We start from the raw sequence: 8,159 nt of genomic DNA, 5'->3' as shown, positions 1-8,159 counted from the left end.
ATGCTGTTTGTGAATGAATGAGGTCTGAGCGGCACTCTAGTTTATAGCGAATGTCCCCGCCCCTTTTCCCGTGACGTCATGAATGACAGGTGTAGTGTTTGCGTGCTTTTCATTCTTTAAATCACTGTTAGCTCAGTCGAGAAAAAGTTTTGCTTGGATTGTTTATAGAAACTCCGGCTCAGCGTCATTGATCTAACTCTGCTGTTACTGAGTCTCACTTTTCTCTTCAGTATTCAAGATTCACTCAAACACATTTTATTATAATGTGAGACCTGATACTGTTTCAGGTCAAACAGGCTGAGCTAATGAGTCCACTCAGACCCACTGATGAAGTTCATAAAAGCGATGATGACTCAGAGACTTCATGGATGAAAGTAAAAACATCAGAAATTAACTTGATTCATTTTCACTGTTTTTATTTTGATCAGTCCAATAATCTGTTAGTCAATATCCAAAAAAAAAAAAAAAAGAATGTCTTGTATTATGAGTTAGTGAAACTGTACTTTAGAATCATTTAGAGTAACAAGGAAATTATTTCTCTATTAGTCCAAAAAACACCATGTAGTGATAAGTATGATGACTTTTAAGAGGTGGTGCAGAAAGCTGCATCAGCTTAGAAGGAAGAACCACACAAGCTGGCAATGGTCAGATGCAAGGATGTCGATGACCTTTGTGCAGTCCAGAATCACAAGACACAATAAAGACAGCTGCTCAAGTTGTTTCATCTACCCAAGGTATTTTGTAGCGAGTACAGCAGCTGTGGCCGTTATTTGACTTGAAATTTTGACTTTATTCTCAAAATGCAAGATTTTTTCTTAATGTGGCCCTAATACGCTATTGTAGATCTCAAAGTGACAACTTCAATAATTTCTCTGTCCAGTAAAACCTACAGTATAAATATTTATACTGTATAAGTCTGTAAAAAAGTAAAGAAAAGCAGCAGAAAGACTCAGTGCTGTTTAAACATGTTCTAATGATGGATTCACTGATTAACAGGCACCATATGAAGTCATCCTAACACTAAAATATAAAGTGTGATATTTTAAAGTTCATGTGTTTGTTTGGTTGTTTAAACTCCAGGATATGAGGGAGTGAAATCTGATCAAGCAGCCTTCACTGTTCCAGGATCAGCAGCTGATAAATGTCCTCACTCTCAGCTGCTGCTTTTCCGATCTTCTATTTTCTTGGGTTTATCTGAGGTCGGGTCGTTGGGGCAGCAGCACAAGCAGAGGAGCCCAGACCTTTGTTTCACCAGACACCTCCTCCAGCCCGTCTGGGGAGACACCAAGACATGGTGCCTTCGGGAGCCAAGAGATATAACCAGCTGTGCCAACTGATAACGATTTACAGTGTGAGTCACTCTCCTGTGAAAGAATCTCATTAAAGAGTTATTTTTAGCTCAGATCAGTAGTGATTTGTTCCTTTTTATGTAAACCGAGGGTATTCCTTCCTTGTTTACCAACTAAGCTCCACTCTGAGCTGACAGTGACAGAAGTCATTACGATGGTCTGGGTGGAGAGCTGTACTCTCTTCTGGTCTATTTTTCCTGCTATCTTTAACCTTTAACCTCAAGTGTTACCAAAACAGTTTGAACTTTTTACTGACTCACAGTTTTCTGGATTTACATAAATGAATCCAGGTGTTGTGTAGCAAATTAAATGTGCTGTCTGCATCTGCGTCCTCATCTTGATTAAAGTAATGTGAACACGAGTTATGTTAATTATAATGTACAGCCATTAAAATGTACTGGATACAATGACCGAATGGACATTAATTTAAATGTCTGCACATTTTTAAGCAGTAAGTCTTCAGTTTGCTGCATTTGGTTTGTGTTTGGAGTCGAGAAATAAATACAGCAACAAAATTCCTCTGACAGACTTCCAGATGGAACAGAATGACGTGATTCAGCTGTAAATGATCCAGCTGACAATCACCTCTGGCATAGAAACACATCTACAGCATGTAAACAGTCCTGTAGTTGCGATATGACATCATCTGTAGTAATAAATGTGTGTGGCTGTTTCCTGCACCTCAGCAGATTGTTGAGTCTGTTTTTAGTTTACTTTGACTACGCACAGTCTAACATACAAAACCTGTTTCTGCCTGCCTGCAGCAACACATCACTTCAGCATAAGAATAGAGCATGTTTGTGAACTTTTGGGGGCTCAGAGGAGTGTGAATGTGACACATAAAATCTGTCACTTCACATGTTTGTGTTAGTGCTGTAGTGTAGGAATAGTCTCGGTCATAAATGGCAGTAAAACTCATGTCCTGTTAGTGATCAAAGTTCAGTAATGCAGTGTAAACAGTTCATTGTTTGTGTTTTTGGCGTCCAGGTTTGTGAGTTTGTATTCTGGGATCATTTTGAGCAGCTATGATGAACAGGAGTGCGTTTAAAGAGCCAGATTTTTTTTTCAGCTTATTTTCATAAAAAGTTTAAAAAAAAAAAAAAAGAAAGAAATTTCATAACATTAGGAAAAAGACAAAGAATCAGAAGAAAGTTGGTCTAAGGGAGTAGGAGCTAAAACATCTTGCTTCACACAGAGGGGGAACTGAGGGGCACAGGACGAGATTAAATAATGTGCCATCTGCAGCTTCAGTCACTATAATCAAAGGACCTTCATATCAGTGTCCATGCACCCCCTCAGCCCTCGGTGTTCCTAGTCGGACAGTTTCTGGTGATCAGGTCGGGCGTCATGTAGCATGATGACAGTTACATTGTAACCACACTACACTCTCACTCGTAGTGGGTGGTTACAAACAAACAAACAAAAAATGTCACAGTTAAATGGGACATTTGCACACTGTTCTAAGTTACAACTGTTTTTAAATGTTAATCATATGTCTCATTGATAGAGTATTCAATGTGATCCTGATACTATGCTAGCCGGATCCTGTTTGAGTGCTGGTTTAATAACAGACACGCACCGTGAATGCCAATTAGTGGTCCACAGAGACCTCTTGTGGACATTGTATGATAGTGCTTGTGTCCCACCCAGCAGAAGGTGAGGTTATTGTAATTTATCTAGTTATTCATAACTTTACTAATAACAGAATTGTTTGTTTCTGTCTTCGAGAAAACCACACCCCCACTCATATACTTGTTATCACCCACCTGTACTCATCGCTGCACGGAAGTCAGATTGAGTCTGGAAAGTGATTCAGTGTATCCAATGTTCAATACAAGGTTACATGGACGACCTTACTGTGACAGGTTCAAGCTGCACGTGCAAGGGGTGGTAATTCTATTGATAGAGAAGAACCCTATTAAGTGCCTCAGAAAGTGGTGTGATGAGTTACTTACTGACAGGAACAACAGTGCCAGGACAGAAAAGCAGACGGAGGAATGGTTAAGGAGAAAAAAAAATTAGGACTTCCGGGGAAATTTAAAGCATGGCTTTACCAACATGGACTGTTGCCAAGACTCATGTGGCCGCTAACTTTGTATGAAGTTCCTTTGACAAATGTAGAACGAGCGGAGAAGAACATCATTAAGTACCTCTGGAAATGGTTGTATTCTGTCCTCGCACAAGCGTTCTGGACCATGCTAGACAGATAGCTGACAAAAAAGACTTCAGGCGTTGATAACGTTTTCATCTTTTATGTAAAAGGACAAAGATACTCCAAGGCTTAAAAACTCTGAAAACACTGTCTCTCTGCCATGCTGTGAGAGTCCATGCTCGACTGACTGACTTTCTGACACAAAAACGAAACCTAACTCAAATCCGGCCACAAGGGGGTAGTAAATCAACAGAATACAGGCTTTTCTATATAAACATTTCTTAGCATCACAATACAGGTTGGGAATCCCTCCAAGCTTCACTGCGGTAGGCCTCTATATAAGATCAGGACAGCTTCAACGTCCTCTGTCATCTGTGGTCGAGGAATTTAAGGTTGCTTAGTGCTGAGTCGTAATGACATACAAGAAACTCCCAGGATGAACAAGTCAGACATGCTGGCGTCATCACGAGATCAGGATGCAAGTGGGCAGCTGACTCATCTGTTGTACGAGCCAAATGTATCCTGAAGCTACGGGACATTATTGAAACACCATGCTTAGGAAGACATAGTGTTGTAGTACTCGAGATCGGTCTTGGTCTCGAGACCGGTCTCGAGACCGCTTTTTGATGGTCTCGGTCTTGTCATGGACTCGACCGCATTTGGTCTCGGTCTTGTCATGGACTCGGACCTTGCGGACTCGGGATTTTATTTCAAGACCAGTCAAGACCACAGCTGTGGAAATATCACTAAATTGCCAGAATACTGTCCAATTTATTTGTTAACATCTTTGCTTTTATTGGATGCAAAACGTACTGATTCAAATCCCACAAATATTGCGCTCCTCTGCCTCTCAAAGGAGCGCACCTCACAGACTCCGCCCCGGCTAGGTCGCTGCTATTATCGCTGCTTACGCCTGTATCATTTCACCGCAGTTTGCAATCTACCACAGAGCACGGACAGTTTCATTCACAGTGTGTACGTTTGATCTCACTATGGTCACGTGTGTGCTGCATAAATCGAAATAACAACCGGCATGAACATGAGGAGAAGTAAGAGGGAAAATGAAGATCAAAGGAAAATTTCAGGCTTCCGATTCAACAAAAAAATCCCAGCATGAAAGGTAAATACCAACCTTCATGTATTTTGATACACAAACTAAAAATTTAATGCAAGTTTTAGGGCTGCAACGATTCTTGGAATAACGCAATTCGATTATTAAAATCCTCGACACAAATTTGTTGCTTTGATGTTTGGTTTCAGCTCTGCAGCTCAGGTGTCTCCGTGTAAGCGGAGCATTTCCAAAAAAAAACAAAAACGACCCTTTAACGCGAGTGGATCGCTGAGATGTTTTTTCACGCCCCCACTTCTCTGTGCTGTGAGTGCGCATGTTTGAATGTGCGCACGTGTTGTGCAGAGGATGTCAGCTGTTATTTTTTTCTTTACGTCAGCTGTAGCCACCAGAACTGATCTATAACCACAGTGTACTGGGGAAAGGGGGGCTGCCATTAGCACTAGCAATCGTTCGGTGCCCCCTCCACCCCCTTCAGTACAGAGGGGATCCGTCAAAATGTTTTTATCAACCACCTGATCAGCAACATGAAGAACAGAGAACTTTGTAGCTGCTCCATCCACCCTGTTTGTTTCACACAGAGAAACATCTGCAGTACGGAAGTTAAAATATGCTGATGAATTGTTAAAATGAAAAATTATTTCTTATCCAATTACTTGATTAATTGACGGAGTAATCAATTAAATACTTGATTACTAAAATAATTGATAGTTGCAGCCCTACTTTTATTCAGAAAGCCATAGTCAAACATTAGTTTTCAGCACCAGTAGAGCTATGAGAGGCCTTCAAGAATAAAATACTACAGTTCCCAGCAAGATGATGTCACTTCCTATTGTTGCATTAAAAACGTGATAGTTTATGCTCACAATATGGTGGCTGATATTCAAATGTAGGAAATGCTATTAGCAGCCGAGGAATCTGGATTATGTTTTTGTTGTGTATTTTTTTATGTGATTTCTGCAAACACAGTGGAAGGAAACGGCACTCTGGGACACATTAAATGCTTGATGTATAAATGTAACTTTTCTGGATTATATGCAAAAATGATCATTCTATCGATCTGATAAGGCCTGATTTAGAGTTCTGCATTGATCCTTTGTGTATAACTGAAAATCCTCTCTGAAGCAAACCTGACATGCACCTCGAGAAATGTAACTACACGTCCAAAAAAACTGATTACTGCTTTCTGGTTATGTCTTAGGCCCCATCACTCAATTAACAAGTGGGAGCGGCATTTAGTGGTTAGTATTAGCTTACTAATTAGCATTAGCATTAGTGCTGGGGTGAGGAATATTTCTTGCTAGAACCCGGAAGTTACCATGGCCACCACCAATGGTAACAGCAGAGAAGTAAGTAAGTTGTTTCTCCGCCATCAGTACATTGAGCTAGTGGTGGGCAGATTGATCCTAATATCGATAATATGGATGCCAACGTTGTATTGGTATTGATCAATATCAGTCTAATGAGATCGATACTTTGGCTTCAGTTTCTCTCCTGTATGCAGTGCTGAGGTTTCATCAAAGATGCGAGCTGACTGTCTAAGTGTCGCTCCTGTCACAGCACAGAGCACTTTGCTCCTCCCCTCCCCACAGTGTTTTGTTATACTGTCATGTGATGCATAACATATTTTATTTGGGAAAAAAAAGGATTTTGCTATGAAACATTTAAATCAAATTTAAATTAAAATTTGTAGAAAATTAGTGAATGAAGGAACATTTTTTATTAAATTTTTTTATTATACTTTCTGAAAAATCTACCTGGAAAAAAGTTTGCATTTGTTCTTGAGTGATGATTTTGTACACTTAATTTATGAAAAAAAATTCCAGACATCAATGTATGGGGAAAATTGTTTTGTTCTATTGTTTCAGAACAATAACTTTTATTTTGATAAAGTATTTTCTACTTACATATAAACTTTGCCCAATTCTATCCTGGGTTTTAACTAATTAATGATCCAAAGGAAAAAAATCTCAAACCAGTTAAACTTCATGGAAATTCTTCATAATTATTAAAAAGTATTGGTATCAGTATCGGTGATAATGGCCCTGTGTTTACTTTACATAGGATCGATACCAAATTATGAAGTGTTGCACACAACTACATTGAGCAGCATACACCAGGAGTGATTGACAGTGCTAAGACCCTCCTCCTGGCTCTGACTGGTTGTTTTTGACTGGGAGCGGTTCAGGGAGGAGGTGGAGGAGCTCCATTTTTTTCGCAGATTATCGGTCTCATACTGTCTGACATGGTGACAGTTTTAACAAATATGTAAAAACCAGATTTTTTATAAAAGTTACATCCTGCAGCTTTAATCTGTATAAGATTAAAGGCTTTAGTTCTTACTGTTGATGAGTGTTTGCCATTTTTTCAGTTTTACACATTTAGCTATGTGGTTTTGAAAAAGCACCCATTTTTACAAAGGTTGTTGGTTTAAAAACAACACAACTTTATGTATTGTTTATGAAAGGCAGAGAAAAGTTAAGACTATTGTGATGAACTATGAATAATTGTTTTACATTCTGTGATAAATGATGGAAGTCACCCAGGAGTATTAAATAAAGATGGTTATATTTATTTGAGCTGTGAGTGTTTAATATCAGGATGATTTTATGGGAATGCGGATCTTTCAGATCAATTTGAGAAGTGATTTTGATCATGTTTCACATTTTATTGTGTCATGTAGTGTCAGGCACTGGTCTTGGTCTTGTCTCGGTCTCGCCCCCCCTCGGTCTTGGTCTCGACTGGTCTCGGACCCTAAAAGTCTTGGTCTTGTCTCGGTCTCGATACCCTCTGGTCTTGGTCTTGTCTCGGTCTCGGGTTAGGTGGTCTTGACTACAACACTAGGAAGACAGGGCCTTGGAACTTCCCAATTCCAACAGTGGGGGAAGACAGAAAACAGTGACAGAAGAACCATGATCCAGGAGGGAGGAACCTGCAGGAAGAAGAAAGAAGATCAAGGGCAGTGTCATTAGCTTCCCAAGGAGTCTGGACCAAATGGGACCTCCCCAAAAGGAAGGTCACTTGGGGGGAACTGTGGAGACTGGAACCATTTCGCATTTCCTTCTTGCTCTAGTTTATAGCAAACGTCCCCGCCACGTTTCCGTGACGTCATGGATCTTTCGGTGCGGTGTTTGCGTGCATTTCATTCTTTACATCACTGATGAGAAATGTTTCGCTTGGATTGTTTATAGAAACTCCGGCTCAGCTTTATTGATCTAATTCTGCTGTTACTGAGTCTCACTTTTCTCTTCAGTATTCAAGATTCAATCAAACTCATTTTATTATAATGTGAGCACTGAGAACTAAAGAGAAACCAAGTTAAAGGTAAAGTTTGAAGCTACCATCATGTCCTGATACTGTTTCAGGTCAAACAGGCTGAGCTAATGAGTCCAATCAGATCCACTGATGAAGTTAAGAAAAGCGATGACTCAGAGACTTCATGGATGAAAGTAAAAACAGCAGAAATTAACTTGATTCATTTTCACTCTTCTTATTTTGATCAGTCCAATAATTTGTCAATATACAAAATAAATAAACAAAAATGGCCACCATAAGATCTCAAAGTGACGAATTTAATAATTTTTCTGAC

Source organism: Archocentrus centrarchus, chromosome 18, assembly GCF_007364275.1.
Source record: "Archocentrus centrarchus isolate MPI-CPG fArcCen1 chromosome 18, fArcCen1, whole genome shotgun sequence".
NCBI classification, from domain to species: domain Eukaryota; kingdom Metazoa; phylum Chordata; class Actinopteri; order Cichliformes; family Cichlidae; genus Archocentrus; species Archocentrus centrarchus.
The sequence above is the reverse complement of the archived record's forward strand: the minus strand, read 5'-3'. Positions refer to the sequence as shown.